General features: G+C 42.7%; 1 protein-coding gene across 1 annotated transcript in view; it reads right to left on the bottom strand.

Moving 5' to 3' along the window:
• The window catches only part of LOC310835180 (phospholipid-transporting ATPase VB-like), a 66,099-nt gene extending 42,921 nt beyond the window's left edge, over positions 1–23,178 (bottom strand). Inside the window, exon 1 of the mRNA XM_083719984.1 lies at positions 20,994–23,178. The gene's annotated coding sequence lies outside the window, so the exon portion shown is untranslated. The remainder of the gene's footprint in view (positions 1–20,993) is intronic.
• Positions 23,179–23,591: the final 413 nt, after the last annotated feature.

The raw sequence follows: 23,591 nt of genomic DNA on the forward strand, positions 1-23,591 counted from the left end.
TGTGTCATGCTAAAAAGGCCACATTTAAGTTTCTCTTCAAACCAGACATCAATAATATTACAAAATCACTGCTTTTTCAAAAAAAGAAAAGTTCAAAGGGGGAAAAAAACTACAGGGATCAAAGTGTTCTGTTCAGCTCTAAAAGGAACGCAAGGCTGTTTTATTATTATCTATTCTTCATGGGTTGATGGACTAGAGTGGTTCTGACAGAATTACTTCAGTTTTTGTTATTAACAGATTATTCTTATTCTTATTAATTGAATTTATATACTGCCCTATACCAGGAGGTCTCAGGGCGGTTCACAGCATAAAATCAAAATATAAAACCACAAAATACACAATCAAAATAAAAACAACAACCTATTAACCCCTCTTATATTCATACTTTGTATGCAATGTTCCACATATATATCCCCATTCTCCTCCATGGCATATAGCACCTTTAAAAAATATATATATGTATATGCAAATCTAAGTCTTTCTCTTGCTTTCTCTAGCTCTGGTTAGGTGATGAGGCTTCATTTTACTCCACTTTTACAACACTTTCCATTTGGGGAGCACCTGTGGACATTCTGCTGGGCTGCCCAACACCCCACTATTCATTTTCATCATATTTATTGTAACTGGATGTACAGAGGGAAAGACAGAGATTTCTCTAGCACTGTCCTTTAGAAGGTCTGCATGTTGACATGCAGAGGCTAGCCTGTTAGGAGCACTGCCTCACCAACATTAGCCAGCCCCACCTGCCTGCCTTCTTACAACCAACCCAGGCACTAGTCTAAAGGACAGTGCTAGAGAAATCTCTGTCTTTCCCTCTGTGTATGGTTCAAAGCTTCCTCCTCCTCCAGTCTCAGTGTTGCCCTCCTAGTACTCAGCAGGGAGGAGGATGAGGAGAAAACTAGAATTGACGAACTCTGTCAATGAGCCTGGCTCTGCTGGTTGGTTGCCGAGCAGTAGCCACCACTGCCTTCTTCTCTCTGAGGTATTTGGCTAACCTGCTCCACACTACATTTATGATTGGACCCTCTTCATAATAATCATAATAAAAAGAATCTCTGCATATGTTGTTAATTTCTTACCTGTCCTTCAATATAAGGTCCCAAGGCAGGTTACAACAATGTAAAAAATGCAATGTTAACATCAGTTAAAATAATTTTGAAACCTAGCAGCTTAGGGTAAAGGAGTTCTTCTCCTCACGGTATAATTTTGAATGTGGAGGGAACTTTTCCATGTGGAAAAGCATCAAAAAGCTGCTGTCTGAAATGCCACCACCCAGACACAGGTTTACTACCTCAGTGCCATGACCCTGAAGTCAGATTCCTCTGCTTCGGAGGATGAGATCTAGAACTCTGTGTGAGAAATGAACACAAGGCCAGCCCCAGAAGTGTTCCCACAAGACAAGCCTACAACGCCAGTGGCCTTCTGGCCTGATAATGTTACACTGCCATCCTCAAACCCAGAGGAGCCTATTGCAGTGGCCCCCAGTGAGGTGTGAGTCCACCCCACCATGCTGTCAGAGTAGAAAATGGCAGGAACAGGCTGGGCTCCTTTGAGGCTATCCACACTGAGCATTTACAGTTGAACAGTTGCTGATTTTATAGGATTTATTGGCATGTTGCCACATGATGTCAGCATCATTCTGCCAGTACAGTGGTACCTTGGGTTACAGACGCTTTAGGTTACAGACTCCGTTAACCCAGAAATTGCTTCAGGATGAGAACAGACATCGTGTGGCGGCAGTGGGAGGCCCCATTAGCTAAAGTGGTACCTCAGGTAAAGAACAGTTTCAGGTAAAGAATGGGCCTCCAGAACGAATTAAGTTCTTAACCCGAGGTACCACTGTATTCCTGAATAATGTCTAGAACAAGCCCTGTACTGAGAAGCAACAGAAAAATTATTTCGTTCCCATGGCAATATATCACCAGAGCATCAGGGTTACTCAAGCCAGTGTGGTGTAGTGGTTAAGAGCGGTAGTCTCGTAATCCTGGGTAACCGGGTTCGCGTCTCCGCTCCTCCACATGCAGCTGCTGGGTGACCTTGGGCCAGTCACACTTCTGTGAAGTCTCTCAGCCCCACTCGCCTCACAGAGTGTTTGTTGTGGGGGAGGAAGGGAAAGGACAATGTTAGCCGCTTTGAGACTCCTGAAGGGGAGTGAAAGGCAGGATATCAAATCCAAACTCTTCTTCTTCTTCTTCTATTTTCTCACATCTTAAAAGACTGGCCAGGTCTTGACCCAGGGCTTTAAAGGGAAGTTCCTGCCCAACTAGTTTACCACTTTAGCAGACACTTGCCCAGAATGACTAAGTTGGAAAAGACCCTGGGGATGTCCCAGTCCAACACACAATGTTTCAATCTGGAGAAAAGAATTTATTATTATTATTATTGGGCAGTCAACCCAAATCTCCCAAAGCAAGATGCCTGCTTTGCAAGACAGTTGGGCAATGAAACAAAACTGTACTAACAGTGAAAACAAAATACTTGCTTTTAGCAAAGGATGATTTCCTGGGAGTCCTCACCTGGCCGTGTGCTGCTTTATGATTGTGAGAAGCATAACAAGGCCCCTGAGTAATAGTCGGCTCTGCAATGGAGCCTCCTGTGCACTGACTGCCGTATTTTTTTCATTTGGAAGCAACTAGCCTGAGATGACACTGGACAGGAATGCATGTTGGCTGGAGGTGACCCAGTGTAAAGAAGAGCTCAGCGAAACAGCACAGACAATACTTGCCCTTCTTTAATATTTGGCTCATGGACTCTTTGGGCTCTGTCCCACCATGCATTACTGAATAAAGTCTGAGTGATTGGGAATTTGGTGTGAACCTCTGTACTTGAACCCTCAAGGACAATTTCCTCCACGTTTGTGTCCCCAGTCAGAGGCAGTAATGCTTCTAAATACCAGTTACAGTGGTACCTCGGGTTACATACGCTTCAGGTTACAGACTCCGCTAACCCAGAAATAGTACCTCGGGTTAAGAACTTTGCTTCAGGATGAGAACAGAAATTGTGCTCCGGCGGCACGGCAGCACCGAGGGGCCCCATTAGCTAAAGTGGTGCTTCAGGTTAAGAACAGTTTCAGGTTAAGAACAGACCTCCAGAACGAATTAAGTTCTTAACCTGAGGTACCACTGTACTGGGAAGTGCTCAGGGTCTGCTTGCAAGCTTCCCATGGACATCCCAAAGCTGGCCATTGTGGGAACACGATGCTGAACTCAATGGGACACTGGCTTGATATAGCAGGGCGCTCTTAAGTTCTTATTTATTTCCTGCATTTATACCCCACCTTTTCCCACAAGGAGCTCAAGGTGGCATAATTGGTTCCCCCCACGCTCAAAATTAATCCCTGCAACAACCTCCTGAGAGAGTTTGGGATTAGGGGCAGTGACTGGCCCAGGGTCACTCAGTGAGCTTTCATAGCTGAGTGGGGATTTGACCCCTGGTCTCTCAGGTCCCAGTCTGACACTCTAACCATTATACAACACTGTTCATTTTGCTGTTCCATATACAGTCTTAGTATTCCTGGTCTCTGTGCCCCTTAATGATTATTTGTAATTTCCCCCCATGGTGCTTTAGGCTTTAGAGTTGGACACCACCCTGATATTCTATGGTATGGTATTACACCAAACCTTTTATAAACAATAAACAAAACAATCAATCTGATTTCTATGTGACGTTTCTGTTCATTGTTTCTTTATGTGGCTAAACCATAATGCTCACAGCCTGGCATCTCACAGTTCCATTTAACTTTAACTGGATAACTCTTTTTTGTCTATGCAACATTGTTTTCCTTAAATTCCCTGGGAATACCACATCTCACCTACTCTTCATTTCACATCTCCTTTCTTGTTTGTTTTATGATCTCTGCATTCTCAGATGCAGTTGCTCCAGCAACTAACCAATTTGGTCTTCCTGCCAGACATGCACATATATTAGACATTTCTGATGTCCAAGGGCTACCCCTTTGGGACACTGCTTACAGCTTATCGCCTTTTTAAGAGAGTTTTTCTGACAAGCAAAAATCTGTCTAATTTTTTAAAAAAACTATTTTCTTTACCCTTGCTATCCACTGCTCTGTCCTCTTGTGGTTAGCACTGGGCTTCAGTTTATGCAGGAATCTATGAAGCAGATTTTGAGCAAATATTATTTTCAAATATCCAGCATTAAAACTGCTTACTGCTTTAGGAAGACTGCAGTTGTGAGTGCAAAGCAAAAACACAAATATAAGAGCACCAAAGGCTGTGCCCACATCAGTGATCCTGAGATAACGGTGGGGGGGGGGGTCCTCCTACCTAGATATGTTTTCTTTTTAATTTTGTAGGTGTGAGATTGGAACACTAACCTGTAGGAACCATATAATTTAATTTAATGAACATTAATTACTTAAGATATATGAAGAGTTGGAGCCATGCCAACCACATGCAATTTTGTAACATGACAGGCAACAAAACAGATGAGCAAAAATGTTTGCACACACAATACAGTGGTACCTCTGGTTACGTACTTAATTCGTTCTGCAGGTCCGTTCTTAACCTGAAACTGTTCTTAACCTGAAGCACCACTTTAGCCAATGGGGCCTCCTGCTGCCACTGCGCCGCCACTGCACTATTTCTGTTCTCATCCTGAAACAAAGTTCTTAACTGAAGCACTATTTCTGGGTTAGCGGAGTCTGTAACCTGAAGCGTATGTAACCTGAAGCATATGTAACCCGAGGCACCACTGTATATGCATTTTGGAAAGCTGTTTGCTATGCATTCAGATGCCTTTTAAAATATCACAACCAAATTTTGCACAGTGGTTCTTGAGATCAAGGAGCAGGGTTTCATCTCTGTTTAGATGTAATTGGATGCCATTTTGAATCAAGACAGCAGACTAGTTGAAGGGCTGTCCAGTCCAGTCCTAAGAGGGGAAATCAGCTGCCTTCAGAAGCGTTATCAAGTAAGGGTGATGGGGGGGGGGGCAACAACGACTTGCATGTGTGATGCTGTGTGTGATGTTAGGACGTTGGAAGGACTTGGGATGGAGCCAAGTGCAGCAGCTACACAATTCAATGGTCGGTGGCTCCTTGTCCTGCCACTGCTACTGGCAGGGGGCTGCTTTGACCCCCTCTGTGACAGCAGCAGCAGCAGCAGCAGCAGCAGCAGCAGGAGGAGGAGGAGGAGGAGGAGGAGACGGAGCTGGCCACTGAAGCCAAGCTACGCTCAGCTCCACGCTCGGCCTCCTTTGCCCTCTGAATTTTTGGGACTTGGTGGGGTCCCTCCCAAAAAATATTGGGGCCCCCCAAAAGGGCTCAGCTCTCATGAGTTGGCACCCTGGTTGCCTTGAAGCTGTCTGTCAATAGCCTTCCCCACTATGGTGAGATTCTCTCCCCCCCCCCCCATTTAAGCTAAAATAATTATTTATAGATGAAGACTAGCACAAATTCATACTTGATGCAACTCTCTGTTCTCTTTTTGTGTGTGTGATATATGTGGCATTTTTAGCATTACAATATTCAAGGGGTTTATATGGGAAAGCAACTGCTCCCTCCCTGCCAAACCCAACAACTCCAGGTGCTTGAAATGAAATTCATTCCAGGCCCAATACATTTTGGAAAAAAAAATCCTTTCTTGGGGGCACTATAAATACAGTATATGAAGGACACACGTGAGAAATTGGATAGTGACTATAAAGTGTAACACTTCCTCATGTCACATACTGATAAGCAGTACTGAAAGAATATGAAACAAAATTACCAAGTCGCTTTTTATTTAAAAATATGGCAACAAGTACTTAAAACATATATATGAAGGAAGACTATATCTAACAGTACCAAACTAAAAATGAAACACCTAAAAATGGGACCAAAAAAAGTGTTTTTTATGCTCCAGGGAAGCTAACAATTTAATAAACTCTTCTGTCCTTTTGCTCTGGTAGGAGATCAGTTCAATATTTCTCAAAAGCATTTTTTGTTTGTTGCGGGGCAGGGGGAAGTCTGTGTTTTCTCTGCTTCAAATATACTGCACCAGCAGCAGGAACACATGACTCCGAACAGGCAAGCACTTCAAACACTTATCTCTGCAAAGCCTTTGGTTTATTGTAAATGTGATGCTTGCATGTGAGCCTTTTCTGTGGCTGCTCCCATATTGAGGAATCCCCTCCCTCCTGAGAGAGGCTAGATGGGCTCTCTCCTTGTTCTCTTTCTGCTGGCAACACAATTGGTAGTGCTCCAGACTTCCCCAATCTCCACAGGCAGTGTGAGATTCCAGGAGCTGCAGGCACACTTGCCATGGTCTGTGTTCCCTTTTGAGAGACACAGTGGAGACTGTGGTGTCTTTATGATATATGGCTTTATTTACACATATATACAACCTGCACTTAGATGGGGGGATTGCATTCAGCTCTTATGAGGGTCTGGCTTATCCCTTAAGGGTAGCATTAGATTCAATAGACAGCAAAAAGCCATCCACTGTGCCTCTTAGTTCCTAGTTCTAGCCTGTCATCCCCACTCACATGGAGTTCTGCCCTTCCTTCTCGTTCTCACTTCTTACCGACTCCAAGGACCTCCCACTAGCCTACGTCATTCAATGTTGAAACTCTAAACCTCGCTTTCACCTCTGGGGTCGCCATTCCCCCTTGTCTGGCAGTCTTGCCCTCTGATGGTTTCCTTGATGAGCCATCATCAGCCTTTGTCCTCTGCTGAGCTGGGTTGGCTCATTAGCATAGTTAAATCCAGGGGGTTTCCATGTTTGGCAAAGTGTAATCAAACTGTAATCAAACCTTGATTAAGTCAAACTTTTACTAAACCCAGGAATTATGGAGAAGATCTGGCAGCCAGGTATTTAGGGGGATCTCACCCCCCGCAAACCCATAACAGTATTTGAATGCTAGTTCTAAATAGTATTTCCCTCCAAGACATCCTTATTTTTGAAAAAAGAAAAGTGGTTTTTTTTAAAGTTTCCTCTAGTATTTCAGGTTTAAGAGTAGGTTCTGCAGCTCCCTTTCAATCAACTTACCTGATTAGAATTATGGTTAGCAATGCATGGTAGATCTCATCTTGAGTGACAGAAGCATTAACAGACAAACCTACTACAGTTTGCCTGGTCTCAGCTGTCAACAGAAATAATCCCCATCAAGTCTAAAGGGCTTTCCATGGAGGCTGTTGATGGCTACTAGCTACAAAGGCTATGTTCCACTTCTGCTGTCAAAGGCAATATTCCACTTGCTTGGAATCACATGGGGATTCCCAGCTTTTGTGCTCAGATTCTGCTTTTTGGCATCTAGTGAGAAGAGGATGTCCAACAGGTAGATGTTCAACAGGTATATCGTGATCTATTGTTAGATCGTGAGGTGTCTGTGGTAGATCGCGGGACCCTCCCTCAACCCCCTCCAAAAAAAGCTCAAGAACTTTGACTTCTTAAAAAAAGCTCAAAAACTTGGGTAGATCACTGTCAGTTTTTTTTTTTATAGTGGGAGTAGATCTCAGTCTCTTGAAAGTTGGATATGCCTGCTGTGTTAGATGGGCCATTGGGCCTGATTCAGCGGGTTCTTATCTTATATTCTTATCAGTGATATATTAATAGTAGATAAGGATACACACAAATGCCAGAAGCTGCTAGGAAGCTGTAAAGACACAAACAGATTTTGCAATGCATGGCAATGAAGATCTGTAGAACTGTGCCTATTGATTTATAGCTTTATATCATCTATATTAATATTATCCATATTTACTCAAGTGACTCCAGTGCATTCCATAAGCTTATTCCCATATAAGTGGGTACAGTTTGGCAGCCTCATTTTGGCTATGCAGCCCAACCCTGCCACCACTAAAACCATGTTTAAATAGCTACAAAGGGGTATAATGCAAACAACATGGTAGAATGGTAGTTTCACCACATAAAACAATGCTATACTGTAATTAAAAAGTAGTTCAGCCAACTGAGTATCCCATCTCACAAAATTAGAGTAACACTCATGCTGAGAATCTGGTTAAAAACTCGACACTGTTTTCAAGAAGGATAGAAAAACCAGTTTGCACACGAGCATAGATATTCTCAAAGGAAAGTGCCATATTTTATTGAATTTTTTCAAAATTCTGTGTTATTATATCAAGCTCACTTGACAGTAGAGGACAAACTGTCTTTCACATGCTATAAAAGTAATATGCCAGCGGTTCAAGAAAGGAGCAAGATTAAACAAGACTGTCTGGTGGATTTATCTGCACCAAATATAAGTCCTCCAGAAATTTTCAAGTGACACACTGTTTAATAAAAACAGCACAGTCCTAACTTTGAAAGATTATACTATAGTGCAATGAATTTACCCCTGAGCTGAATGTAATAACATGAAAACCCCCCCAAAGCATGCATCAGTTTCCAAATTCGAATTGACCTTTTCAACACGTCTATGCCTTTCCATTTCTTTCAGTTCCAGTTTTACATTTTAGGAGGGCAGGCAACAACACCTGGGTCACCACCGGATTCTCCAACAATACAGGAAATATGCTGCTAGGAAGATATATTGTGCGATTCTATCAAGTGCATTATTGACAATGAGCCATTAGAGTGTTGGTATTTCAGCAAGGACAGACAAAGCCACAGTATGCAGGAAACTGTATTTTGTTCCCTCAGGAAAGGAATCACCAAGGAGTAGTTAAATGTCACTTATAAATACATGGAGAATGAATAAATATTCTCTTGCGCTTGCACTATACTAATAAAAACCTGATAACATTTTCAAGAATCCCATTATTCCCTTTCAAAACAGCCATATGCTATATACAAACACCCAATGATTTTTCTATATTATTTGACCAGCTTCACTAATAGAACTCATGACTTGCAGCTGTTATGCTCTTTTTGACAAGATATGGACTTCGTTAATGCAGAGAAAGCAATATTTATGGTATCGGAGCAGCTACTGGAGTACCTAAAATAATCAACACTCTCTCAACCTTTTCTGAATATCTTTTGGGCTCCCTCAAAAATTTCCAGGGTAAAACCTCCTGGAGTGGCCAGCTCATATTGATAAGAAGCAGCTCTCACGACCTGAAGGTAGACTGTCCCTGAAGCAAGGGACCTTTGCCCCTCCAGAGGTTGTTGAACTGCAACTTCTCTCAGCCCCAGCAAATATGGCCCAATGGTCAGAGATGATGGGAACTGTTGTTCAGCAACATCTGGAGGGTCAAAGGTTTCCCAAACCTGCTGTAAAAGTTGGAATTAAATTGGCCTATCAACCTTTCTGTCTCTCTGTCTCTGTCTCTCTCTCTCTCTCTCTCTCTCTCCCTCCCCAATATACAGTCTTAACTTGAATGAGTCTGGAGGCTGAGATATATTAGGCATGCCACATGGCCTAGAGCAGGCATAGGCAAACTCGGCCCTCCAGATGTTTTGGGACTACAACTCCCATCATCCCTAGCTAACAGGACCAGTGGTCAGGGATGATGGGAGTTGTAGTCCCAAACATCTGGAGGGTCAAGTTTGCCTATGCCTGGCCTAGAGGCCTCTACATTTGTTGTTCTCTTCCAAGCATGGAGCAGAACCTCACTGCCCAACCTTCCTGTGCAGATTATTCTCATAAATCTTGGATTTAAATGGCTTGAACTACTCTTCAAAATAATCCAAAATGCGGGACTATGCCCCATGAAGTCTGCCTGTAACCTGCTCTGCTCTTGTGGATTGTCTAGCCTAAGGTGGTCTTTGGCTTGCAGCCCTTGCTTTCTTGTGACTTTAAGAAGCACTGCCAGTAAGTTAGAAGAGGTTAGTAGTTGTGCAAAAGAAAAATAAATAAATACAACTTTCTAAATATTGTTTCCCTGGCATGTACCAATTGCCAGTCTATTTAGGCCAAGCTATTGCTTCTTAACTCTGTGACAGCTGGCATAAGCACAGCCTAGAAGCTAACTAAGACAAATCCTTGACAAAGGAAGCACTATGTTAGCAGGTTATTTATTACCAGCTATGGGCAAGTGTTGACAGATGCTAACGACTAGAGAGAGTGATTTAATGCAAGATCCGTTCCCCTTGCCCTCCCCATCTCAACCCTCAAGGTAGCCAAGAAACATGGTGTGTTCATAGGACTTGGCAAGAGACAGATTTCCCTGTGCTATACTGATGGATTCAGAACCGCAGATGACAGAAGCTGTTATAACAAATGCATGATCAAAAGAATGACTATGAAACAAAAAGTCATCTGCTGGACAGCAAACCCCCCCAAGACTAGTCCGACACACCCTTTTGAATTGACACACTGGCAATTTTGCTTTCGGGATTCCTTCTTGAGATTAATTTGGCTACCAGGTTGGGCTTTGTGCTTGGTTTTGCTTTTAGGATGTTGCTGTGCTTGGTCCAAACAATATACTTCCCTTGTTCTCTTTGAAGGACTCCTGGGGCAGTCAGTTTCAGATGCCTCTGCCCCTGCCACTCCTTAAAGTACAATTGCCTTAATTTAAACTGGCAGAACTTGCTCTTTTGTCTAGTGGCTGTGAGAGCAAGGTACCATTTTAAAAACTCTTGTAGTCACACAGCAAGATGCATTCAAACCCACTTTAAACAGGCTTAAAAAACAACAACCCCAATTTAAAACACAGTCCCCCTGATCTCTTTTCAATCTGGCCAGAATGGATTGAGAATGAAATGGCAAATTCTTATGCAAATCTGACTAGCAACAGTGTGGATCCTTTGATGGAGGAAGTTTCTCTGGATCCAACCCAAGCTCAGTTCAATTTACGGCTGTCTACACAATATACCTTCTAAGCACATTCAAAGCACAATCCTTCCCTCAAAGAATCATGGACCATTCTTCACTTGTTGCTAAATTTGGAGGTGAATTCTTTAGAAATGGCACATGTGCTGTGAAAACTATGGTGTAGATCTAAATGTAAAGGGCAGTAAACAAAACTGAGGGTCATTTTATGAGAATATGCCCTTCTGTTGGTATTTAATTAAAAAAGGAGAAAGGGGCATTTGGTCCAGTTTTGTTGTGGGCAGCTAGTCATACACAACAGCCAGTGGCCCTATATGAACATCCTCATTTGTATCAAAAGATTCAATCCAAGCAGATCAATGGGATTCAGCACAGCTGAGCAGCTGGTCTATAAGAATCTGAGGGGAACTTCTCCTTGTTTCCAACCACTAAGATGACAGTTTAGGCTGTAATCCTAAATAAGTTTTGTAGGGTGCAAACTCCACTTCTGAGTAAAGATAAACAGCATTGCTGTCAGTGGAACATAAACAACAGCACTGACATCTATAAAATGGTTGATCAGAGAATGTGAAAGAAAGAAAGGCAGAAGGACAGACAGACAGAAAGAAAGGAAGAAAGGAAGGAGAAGAAAGGAAAGGAAAGGAAAGAAAGCAGAAATAAAGTTGCACTTGGATCTTTCTCGCTGGATCAGGGCAGTCGTCAATTCTAATATGCACCAAATTTAGATAGAAACAGTTTACAATAGGGCAGAGAAAATGCAAATGAACTTCTGCATTTGTGGTGGAAAAGAAAAAGCCTATTCAAATTAATGAAAATTTAGTAGATGTCATTAAGGGTAATTATACTAACATCTACAGAAAAAACAAAATCTCTGGCTTGCTTGATTAGAAACGTAATAGAACAGTTCATTTGTTAATGATCAGGGATCTTATAGCAAACCTGACTGCAGTAATTCAATGTCTTAAGGTTAAGATCCCATCTATTCATGAAGCCTTCCATCTATGGACATTTTTAATAACTTTCATCGACAATTCCAGACCTCCCTCCCCATCACAAGGCAGAATACATAACTTTAAGAGCTAATATTTATGACTAGCAAGGGTTAGTTTCAGTGGCAACAAGCAAACATTTCCAAGCAGAAGTAAAACATCCTTCAACAATGAAACTTTCAGCACCATGCTTTATTTGCTACTTTGGGAGGCAAAATTAAAGGCACCCTTAGACAAACTGACTGTGTAATCCTATTCATGCCTCCTCAGTCAGAAGTAACTCCCTCTGAATCTGAGGATACTTGAAGTGGCCAGGCCTTGCACCAGTGTTTGGCTAGTTCAGGCACTGGCAGAGGGTCCCAGGGGTTCAGACAGCCTGTTTCCTTTCAGATTCTATCTGTGGTGGACACCTACCTTGCTTGATTATCCAAAATGCACTTTCCTGGCCTACAGACCTTCTATAGAATGTCCCAGAGATGGAAAGAAGAAAAAGTCCTGACCAGAGACGAATAGGTGATGAAGATGATGGACTATGCTGAAATGGCGAAATTGACTGGGAAAATCAGAAACCAGAAAGAGAGGAACTTGTAATGTATTAAAAACTAAGGTAAAATTGGATTATTTAAGAAAAATATAGAAAACAAGTGAAGCAGTGGAAAAAGATGGAAAATGGTAACCATGGAAGGGTGGAGGGGAGTCAAAGGATTCAGGGAATGCTAAACGATGATGATGATGATTAATGTTTGAATTTAAATTTGCAATGTAAAACTTACACCCACCCACCCACAGTGGTACCTGTGGTTACATACGTTTCAGGTTACATATGCTTCAGGTTACAGACTCCACTAACCCCGAAATAGTACCTCGGGTGAAGAACTTTGCTTCAGGATGAGAACAGAAATTGTGCTCTGGCAGCGCAGTGGCAGCGGGAGGCCCCATTAGCTAAAGTGGTGCTTCAGGTTAAGAACAGACCTATGGAACGAATTCTTAACCACCTGAGGTACCATTGTGTGTGTGTGTGTGTGTGTACACACACACACACACACACACACACACACACACACATTATAATCCTGGTCCCAGCTACAGTTTCACTAGCTCTATGGTTCTACTAGTAACTAAATATGGTGGGCAGCCACCATGGATGGGAGCCAAGCTCCCATTGGCAGCATCACCCAACCAGCACCGAAAGAACTCTGGTGGGCAGGGTGATGAGTGGTGGCCAAGGGGAGGAGAAATGGCAGTGATGCTGTCCCTTTGCACAGTAGTAAGCAGGTTGGAGTGTATTTCGGATGGGGTGGCCTAGGGAGAGGGGCTTGCTCCTGCTCCTGTGCATATTGGCAAGCAGGAGCCCTGCCCTGGTTGGAGGGGACATCAGTGGCACTATGCCCAGAGCCCATGAATCTTCTCTGCAATATGGGGGATAAAAATACTCATTTACTTTGCAAGCTTCTGGAAATTATCACTAGATAATGAATGTGATTTAAACACTCGAAAGCACCATAAAAAGGCAAAGTGTTGTTGTTGTTGTTGTTGTTGTTGCTGTCGCTGTTGTTGTTGTTGTTGTAATACACCTTGAGCATTATCTTTGTCTGCTCACTGTTCTCTACCATGTAGACAAATGCAGGTTGCAAAGGGACTTAGACACATTTATGTCCCATAAAATCTCTCCGGTTACTATGCCAAAAGCAAGCATTCTGTGGAACTGGGCAGGGTGAAGGTTTTGTCGAATAGGGAGCATCACCACAGGCATTCAAAATGTACTCAGAGAACAAAGGAGCAACTCAGTGTTTCATTGCATCTGGAATCCCTTTAATTAAATATCTTTGTCTGCTGTTTGTTGTGCCTGTCAGCCTACAGCACTGGCTGTTGTTTGGCTCATATTAGCAGATGAAACCAAATGTTGGGGAGGGGGGAAGAGGAGGAGTTCTGGTTCTGATTGTTTTTCTGTTTTTACTCAGGGCACCTAAGAAGAGCCCTGCTGGATCAGGCCAGGGACTCAGTAGTCCAGAACCTTTTTTTCACAGTGGTCAACCAGATGCTAAAGGGAAGTCTAGAAGCAGGATCTGAGGGCAACAGCACTTCCCACTTCTGTGGTTTCCAGCAATGTATTGTTACGAGTTTGTGGGTGCTGGACCTGATTGCATATTACATATTATGCTGGACCTGATTGCATATTATTGCATATTACATTTCGAGCACAATTCAAAGTGTTGGTGCTGAGCTTTAAAGCCCTAAACGGCTTCGGTCCTGTATACCTGAAGGAGCATCTCTACCCCCATTGTCTAGCCAGGACACTGAGGTCCAGTGCCGAGGGCCTTCTGGCGGTTCCCTCGCTGTGAGAAGCCAAGTTACAGGCAACCAGGCAGAGGGCCTTCTTGGTAGTGGCACTGAAGCCTTATTTACCTAGGGATCCATCAGCCTCGCCATCCCCGGACCTTGGAGGGAACAAAAGTACCAGGAAAGCAAAATCTTCTTTGGAGAAAAAGTTTATTGAAATCTATGCACAGAGACAATCTGTACATAGAGACAACCAGCAGGATACCTCCTGAAAGCTGGCTGTAAAGAAATACATTTCAGCAAGCCTTCTTATACCTTTTGAGCATTTCCCCCCTCCCATTCCTTCCTCAAATTTTCCCCAATCAGCTGGCAAATGTTCAACTTATTCCCTTATATGGCACATCTTTCTGCTGGCTAAGCACTTCCTCATACGTGTCTTTCTTATCTTTGCATTACTTAAGACAGGAAGCGTATGGCAGGAAACATGGTGATGATTTGCCGTGGAAGAAACTAAAAAGTTTTAAAAATTAGTTTCTTCCATTAGATTCACAAAATGTTTAGGGGTATGCATCCCCCTAGAAACCACCTTTTTGCCAAGGCACCCAAACATGGTTTGTAGTTTTGAAATATGAAAACAAATGCATGTTATAAAAGACAGAGTGAGACCTCTTTGGCAGGCTGGTTAAATTTGCAAACAGCTGCAATTTTCTGGCTAGCTGGTAAGGCAGGAAGCTGGACTCTTGACCTGCCTGAGTTTAGCAAACACCCATTGTTTGGTAATGCCGCAACTGCAAAAACAGGATTAGTACAGGAATTTACTGCAGGAAATATTCGAGAGCAACCCCTACAAGGTACAATGGTACAGAGAAGGTAGAGAGAAATCCTTCTCATGCCCTGCATGTATGTCTTGCATTTCTAAAATATTTCTAAAACAGATAGCACAAAACAGGAAACAGCTCCCAGTCTGCAGAGCTGAAAACAGGAAGCAACTTCTGGCCTACAGAGCTGACGCATTTGCGGTTTCTGCCTAACCACAGCTTTTAGCTTCTTTGCCTTATTAACCCTTCCTTCTCCCTTCAGCACCTGCCCTGTGGAATGCCCTCCCAGCAGACGTCAAGGCAATAAGTCTGGTGATATATTGCCATGGGAACAAAATAATTTTTCTATTGCATCTCAGTACAGGGCTTGTTTTAGATATTATTCAGGAATACAGTGGTACCTCGGGTTAAGAACTTAATTTGTTCTGGAGGTCCATTCTTAACCTGAAACTGTTCTTAACCTGAGGTACCACTTTAACTAATAGGGCCTCCCACTGCCGCCGTGCGATTTCTGTTCTCATCCTGAAGCAAAGTTCTTAACTCGCGGTACTATTTCTGGGTTAGCGGAGTTTGTAACCTGAAGTGTCTGTAACCTGAAGCGTCTGTAACCCGAGGTATCACTGTAGTATAGGCTGAAGAATTAACTTCAGTGTATAAAGGGGGACAGGGTAGGGGAGAGCAAGGGGACTTTTCTGATGGGCCTCTCCTTCCATTTATCAAGCATCTGGCTTAGCAATATAGTGCTTAATGCATAGCGTGTGAAGCTGCCCTATGCCCTTAGGTTTCACAGCTGTTTGTTTCCTTACACAGAAAATTAGCTATGAAAAGCACGCTAAGGAAATATGAGAGATGGGTTTTCTTGCTTTCCAGCTAACTAGAGCACAGGTTGATTTTATTCTATTAATACCCAACAGGATTTAAGAATGAAAAAGAAGGAGGGAGGAACAAAACTTTTGGGCAGAATGCTGATTTTCCTTCCTAGCTTCTGCTGTGTTTGAGGCTTGTGGCAGATGCAGGAGTTGAGCTGACATTCAAACTTCAGATGCACAAAACTTCACCCAGTTTCTGAATGTTCAATGATGTTAACATGCTACTAACAAGCAGAAAAAGAATGCCACATGGTCAAATTAAATCGAGACTCTCACTTCACTTGGCTAATGAACATTGCCAGAAGGAAGTGTTGCATGAATTGCACTCATTATCTTTTAGATATCTGTGTTATAAATTGAAATTCTTGAAATCTTGTTGATGCTTTTATCTTTTTTCTGATTTATTTCAAAGATTCAGTAGCTGGGCAGATGAGAATATGCACATACTTGCAAAATTTGGTTTTATTTCAACAAGACCTTAATATACCTGTTCACAGCAGAAAAGCACAAATCAACAACACTGACAAAAAAGAGCTTCCATTCCAATGATATGGATGGGTAGAGAAATGAATGATGCATAAATATATATTTGCATTTACTGTTAAAGCAAATGAGTAGAAAAAAGCCAGGTGTGATCTGTTCTGCTGCTCCGCTTAAATAGTTATCATCTCACCAGCTAATTTCCTATAACTCATGAAAATGGATGCATCCAAGAAAGGAAGGCTAGAAAGTAAACAGGCATCCCTCAGTGAACATTAAAAATCAAATGGAGTAAGACACGTATCACAGCAAAGTCTCATAAGGTGAAATCCACCGTTGATTCAGCAGAGGCATGTGCTAAGAAAACAGTTGTCCTAGACCTAGACTATTGCCTGGAGGCAAATGAGGCTACCACTTTGGTGAAAGCAAGAAGGTCTGAGTCTGGTAAGCTCCTGAACTGGAGACCCTCTGGGAACCTCATGTACGCCACCTTGGTTGCGTATCAGAAGAAAGAAAATAAGTAAAAGGAAGGCCTTTTTTATAGATTTTGTCTTTCTCCTCTACCACCTTCCACATTATTTTGAAGCATTCCCTCAACTTGCAGAAATGGATTTGGGGGGGGAAGTGCAGGAGGCTGCCAGGGGTAGGGGGAATAATAAAAAATTACCTCCCCTTCTCTGGTGGTAGCAGATGGCTTGTGGAATGGCAGCAGTGGATTTTACTCATATGGATTCAGCTGGCTAAAAATACTTCAACTCCACATAATGAAAGCAAACTGAGTGGTTTCAGGTTAGGTGTTAGGTGGTTCCTATACTCCTCTGTCTCTGTTTCCTGAGGTTTTATTTTGGAGGAAGGGAAGTTCATGGTGACATGATAAAGACAGATGAAGTTACTAATGGTGTGGAGATTGCAGACGGAGCTTTCTCTTTTATCTTGTTGGTGTTGGTGCTGACCTTTAAAGCCCTAAACGGCCTCGGCCCAGTATACCTGAAGGAGCTTCTCCACCCCCATCATTCTGCCCGGATGCTGAGGTCCAGTGCTGAGGGCCTTCTGGCGGTTCCCTCACTGTGAGAAGCAAAGCTACAGGGAACTAGGTGGAGGGCCTTCTTGGCAGTGGTGACCGCCCTGTTGAACACCCTCCCATCATATGTCAAAGAGATAAACAACTACCTGATATTTAGAAGATATCTGAAGGCAGCCCTGTTCAGGGACGTTTTTAATGTGTGACATTTTAATGTATTTTTCATCTTTGTTGGAAGCTGCCCAGAGTGGCTGGGGAAACTCAGCCAGATTTGTGTGTGGGGGGGTATTATTATTATTATTATTATTATTATTATTACCTTGCTAGCCCCTGCTTGGTGAGATATATATAAAAGAAATATTTTGCACAATATATACTGGATATGGAATGCACTGTTGAGAACATAAGAACAGCCCATCTAGTCCAGCATCCTATTTTCACAGTGGCCAACCAGATCCCTATGGGAAACCTGCAAGCAAGACATGCACACAGCAACACTGGAAGTAAAATATAGCCATCAGGACTAATGGTCATTGATAGTTTTCTCTTCCATGAATTTGTCCAAGCCTCTTTTAAAGTCATCGAAGGTGGTAGTTAACTTAGATGCAATATATGCTGAGGGCCTCTCATTGAAATGGCTTTAAAAGGGACTAGATAAATTCATGGAGGATGAGGCTGCCATGCTATACCCAGTGAACATACACAGGAACCCAGGTACCAAATCAGACCATTGGTTCTCCTGATTCAGTATTATATACACTGCCTAGCAGTGACTTTCCAGGATTTCAGACAAGGGGCATTCCTAGCCCTACCTGGAAATGCCAGGGATTGAACCAGGGACCTTTGCATGCAAGGCAGATAGTATAGGATTGTACTCCTGATGCTTCAGTGGCTACTAACTATGATAGCTAAGTTACAGATAGGTAGCCGTGTTGGTCTGCCATAGTCAAAACAAAAAAAATTCCTTCCAGTAGCACCTTAAAGACCAACTAAGTCAGTTCTTGGTATGAGCTTTCGTGTGCATGCACACTTCTTCTTCACACTTGAAGAAGTGTACATGCACACGAAAGCTCATACCAAGAACTGACTTAGTTGGTCTTTAAGGTGCTACTGGAAGGAATTTTTTTTGTTTTGACTATGATAGCTAAGTGAGGACTATACAGGAAAACAAGACCCCCCCCAAGGAACTATATCTCACACATCATAACCTGCCATATCACAGAACAGGGAAAACCTAGCAAGCTTTGCCATTGATTTAGACATGAATACAAGCCATGCTATATTTTTGAGCCATGTAAAACGAAGAATTGAACCGCACTGCTTTTGATAATGGAAACTTCACTTCTAGGCTGCAAATTAAAGCTGAAAAGCAGCTCGCAGTTAAAATTCACATCAAGTAGTAGAGAGCATCATTAGAAGGTCATAGGCAAGAGCTTGTGACTCCATGAATAGCAATTAATTCCAATCAATATAGAAATTAGAGAGAAAGATTAGAAAGTGGTGAAATTTACACAGTGAGAGCTAATTTATATTTTTAACAAATTGTATCCTGCTGCACAATCAGTAAGGTCAGAATTAAGATTCAAGACCCAGTTCCTCATTGTCTTTTCTTGTTAAGTGTCAGTGTGTGGGCAACCTTGGACAAGGAGCGCAAGCATAAGTGAAAATATAAATAAAAACAAAAGGCTCCCATTAGCAGAGGCTCCTGTTAGTCCCTCTGTAGTTAAATGTGAGCAATTTAGTAATCACCCAGATGCATCCAGGAAACCCACAAGCCAGGCATGAAGGCAATAGTTGTCTCCTGCTGTTGCTCCCCAGGAGCTAGGATTCTGTTGCGGAATTTTTCTGCATAGTTAATTTATTCAAGTCACTGCCAAAGGATGTTTAGATGGCTTTAAAGGGGGATAGACAGATTCATGGAGGACAAGGAAAGATATAAGGATATTTTAACCCTGATGGCTACGTTGTACCCTCCACTGTCAGAGGCAGTACAGCTACTGGGTGTTTTGACTGTGCAGAGGATTTGCTAAAGCTCACTTTTAATACATTCAGGAATCTCAAATAAAGAGCAAGTCCTTAAGGTCAAAAGATGGAACACTTGATTGAGACCATTGGGAGAAGGCAGAGAAAGTGGGGGTTTCTATTAACCCCCACCCCAATTAATGACTTCATATTCTCTCGTATTAGTCTCTTGCTTTTGTCAAGGATGCCCATGGGCATAGAGAGTTTAAGGTCAATTGTGTGAAAGGGTATAAGAAAGCTATGGGAAGTGGGGGGAGGGAAGGGAAAGGCTCCGAGAGCATTGTCTCCCCAAACCTCATAAAAGGAAAGCAGCAATATGGCCTCTCTGAACTTTCTGGATTGCATGCTCAGAATAAGAAGCTGAAAGGGCTGTTTCTTTCCATCTACTGTGTGTGTTCTGCAAGGTGCCTTCCTTTCTAAGAGTAATGAAAACTTAAATTTGCAGAACTGCTCGTTGGTGGCCTTTGTCTGTGAAAATGTCAGGGGCCTAGAGACACAAGGTTTTGCACTTCACACCATCCAGATTTCCAGAAAAGAAACCAGGAATATAATTTGATCAGAGACCAAAACTTAGAGGGACTAATTGGGGAAGAGAAATTGAATGTGCATCGCTTCCTGTGTATGTATTAAGGGACAGTGTGCTCTCTGTATTGGACCACAACACAAACAGATGCTCCGCATTGCAGTCTGTCTCAGTGCTCCTTGACTTTTGCTGGCTGGCAAGGGTGCCTCTGGCAGATCTAGTTTGCCAGCAAGTGGAGGAAAAGCCACAAGAAAAACAAACATCACAGAGTAAGTACGGTATATGAGTCGATATTGCTATCGCTTTCTCTTCGATGGTACCACACCAAAACAATTCAGAGGATGACTACAAGGCAATCCCACTCTTATAATCCAGCAGGTACTTTTTCAAATTCTAGTGTTCATAATTACTTTACTCCTTTTGGTAAAGAGAGGGAGACTACTGGTGAGATAAGAATACCACCTAAGGAAAAACTTCTGCCAAACCCAAACTATCCTGGTTAACTAAAGACTGTCAATGCGAAATAGAGAATCTGAGCACTCCTTTAATCTTCTCACAGCCTCAGCAAGGGTCACAGAACTGATATGTTCTAGGAGCAATTAATCAATGATTTTGGATCCAAGATGGTCTTCTGAATCTATTTTTTAAATAATTCTACAAACTATCAAGTTCTTACAATCCACAATGGAGGTCAACAGGTGGAAAAATTCAAATTGTTACATGCTCTGCACTCCCCCAAGTGGAGAGAAGTTTTGGGTCACCACTACTTGGGATCTAACTTCCTCTGACAAGTTTCTGTAGTCCATTCACAAACACATCTAGGACACAGGTAAAGGAGGCATGCAGGAGACATACTCTTCACAAGTCACTGCTTCTCGAACCCAGAGAGGCATGGTTCTTCCAGATTTTTTTTACTTATTCCTTCTCTTTTTTGCTTCTCTTTGTCCCTCTGTTTCAAAACTGCCATTTCTACACACACAGAGTTTACATCAGCCCTTACCCTCAGTTGTAAAAGGGAAGGAAGACCACCTTCTCAAAGCTCTAATGGCTAGCATTTAGAAAATTTCCAAATATCTCCTAATTATTAGCTTCCATTGAGAAAACATGAATCAATCATTCTGGGCTATTAGCAACCCCAGCCCACCCCAGGCTTTGACTCAATAGCCCACAGCTATGTAAGACAATTTACTGAACTTTACATGCAAAGACAAGAGTTTAACTCGAACCTAAGTATTGGAGAGTTCAGAATCCAAACAGAAAAGAACAAAAATATGTTTATTATAATTGTGAGGCTGGGGCTGGAAAAGAATTACTTACCCAATTGACCAATCTCTTCTCTGGCAATCTCATATACCGGAAGTTTCCCAGTGTCATATCTCTGTGTCGATCGCAACATAGATTTTCCAAAAGGTTGAATATGAACCAGGCAGCACGGCTTCCAGCACCAAAGCCCCAGCTTACTGATTGACAAAGAGGGGAAAAAAATCAGTGTATTGGCAAAGTCAGAAGATACGTAATGGAGTTTATTCCCCTAGTAGCTGGACAAACTGGAATTGCCAGAGAGATAAAGTGACCATGTGCCCCACCCTGTCCTTTGGCACATTTCTTGAGAGTGGAGGGAACTTGACGCTAAAAAGAACGTGAGGAGATAAAGACTTGCTTTACATATCGGAATGCAATATCACATTTTTGTGGTACAGATAAAGAATGTTTGCCTTTGTGAATGCTTGAATATGTTAAAGGAATATCTAAATGGAACATTTCCAGATCCACCAACTGACTTCTAAGTAAGTGGGCAAAATGCAACTGTGATCAAGGAAACGGTTACCACTTCCCACATTGCACAGCCTGGTGCACCCTGGCCCTCGTCTATAAAGCTGTTGTGTGAGCTGAGCTAATGTCCTTTTATCAAAAGCTATTTCATGATCCCAACTAGGTTCTTGACCCTCCTTTCTTTATTTTTAAGCACACACACATGTATTGGGGTTTGAACTGTAGCATATTCATTTTTTCATGAATTAAAGAAATGTAGCATTCATTAAAAAGTAAAAGCCTTAAAGAAAGAAGCACTTGTGCATAGAGAATGTATGAAGACAGCAGATAAAGAAAATGGAATGTGAGAAGACTGCTGTCTGGATGTGCCTTGGGGTGCTTCCAGAAGGGGGCTCTTTGTAGGGCAGGAGATGCTCCAACATGCAAATTTTCCACAGAGTCCACATGATGTCACTGGCATCAGAATGTCAGCCCATATTCTGTCACCCTCCCCTCCCTGTAGCTGAATTTACCCTTTTTGGAAAAAATTCTGAGAGGATGGTGTATTTACTTTTTAACTGTTGCCAATGACCCATTTGTGATCACTGAATGACCTGTTTACAGTACTGAGCTCCTATCTGGAAGCCCCCATAAACTCACAGTTCAACAAGCCAGCTTCACAATTTCGCACAATGCAGTTAGCCAGCCCCATGAATTTCAAAACTGCTGGGCTCAGCTGACACATGTGGAAGCCAAAGGCAGCCAAGCTTGAGGCATGAGGAGCTTATGTTAGTATTGCATTGGCTGATGTGGTGTTCTCTCTATGAAAGCCAGCCCACATTTAGAAGATGGAAAAGGCAAAATGGATACACAATGTGCTGGGGGAACCTGGCTATAGGACAATTTACTGTTGTGACTCTGACATGGTCCACAAAGCCTGAGTGGCAGAATTGTGAGCTAGCCCCATGCTGAAGAGACCAGTCCACTTGGTGCCAAATTCTACATTTATCCACACAGGCCCACATCTTCTATTTGCCAATTTGGCCATTGTGACAATAGACCTGATGGAAACAAAGACTGGGAATGCAGCCATGATGTCGCTGCTCTGACATTTTCTAGAGTGGTTGAGTGGTTTGTTTTTCAGTTTGTTGCTGCTTCACAAAGTTCTGGGCTACTACACATGCTATAAATGGCAGAGTGCCCATGAGCTGTCTTGGGGAGAAGATGAAGAGGCTGCAGCTTCCAGGTTTTTACATCTCTCATCTTTCCAGCCCTGAGCAGCAAGCGACCCCAAAATGAGCTCTTCTCCTCCTTGCTCCTCTGCTTGACCTGCAGCAATGTATTTGGCACTCTGTTGGTGGGCGGTGGGCTTTAAAATCCCAGCCTCCTGATTGTGGTTGAGTTTGTTGGTGCCAATCTCCCTTGTGCTATGAGTTTTCAGACTCCCCTGTGGTGGTAGGGGTTTCTGGGTTCCAGACACTGAACCTCTGGATTCAGCAAATGTTAAAATATAAGCCAGGCCAGTTTCATCATGAGGAAATTAGGACAACAAAAGGAAGGCGACAAGCCATTAGGAAAGCCAAAGAGAGGGGGGGCCCTCTGTGCTAGATGGCAAATGGGAGGGCCCCCTCCCTCAACAGAGTTATTTAGAAGACAAAAGCAGAGTCTGAGGGAGAGTTTTTGGGTTGGCTGTGATGTGACTTAGAGGAAAAATGGTTGCAGGCTGCTAAAGGCAGAAAGCTGGAGAGAGGGTCAAAGCATGATGGAAGATTCTGTTTGAATCCAAGGTTGAAGCTATGGGAGGAACAAGACCCTCTTGGGGTATTAATGCTGGGAACTCCTCCACTGTAGCCTCAGGTTGTATATATGTGTGAATAAACTATATGTCATAAAGACACCATGGTCGTCGCTGTGCCTCATTCCCAAAAGGAAACATGGACCTTGGATAAGTGTCTGGAACCCCCAGAATCTCACATCACTTGGATATTGGGGTTCCATGCAACAATATGTTTCCATCTCCCTTTCTTCAGAATTCTTTAAAAGAAAAATCCTACCATACTTATACTTTTAAAATACATCCCTTTGTCTTCTTCCCCTGCTATGCTAGCATTTTTTTTCAATTTCAGCAGGAGTCAGTTTTTGTCCCAGAGCAAACACTGCTTC

This window comes from Podarcis gaigeae (genome assembly GCF_964106915.1).
Source record: "Podarcis gaigeae genome assembly, chromosome: 2".
Classification (NCBI taxonomy): domain Eukaryota; kingdom Metazoa; phylum Chordata; class Lepidosauria; order Squamata; family Lacertidae; genus Podarcis; species Podarcis gaigeae.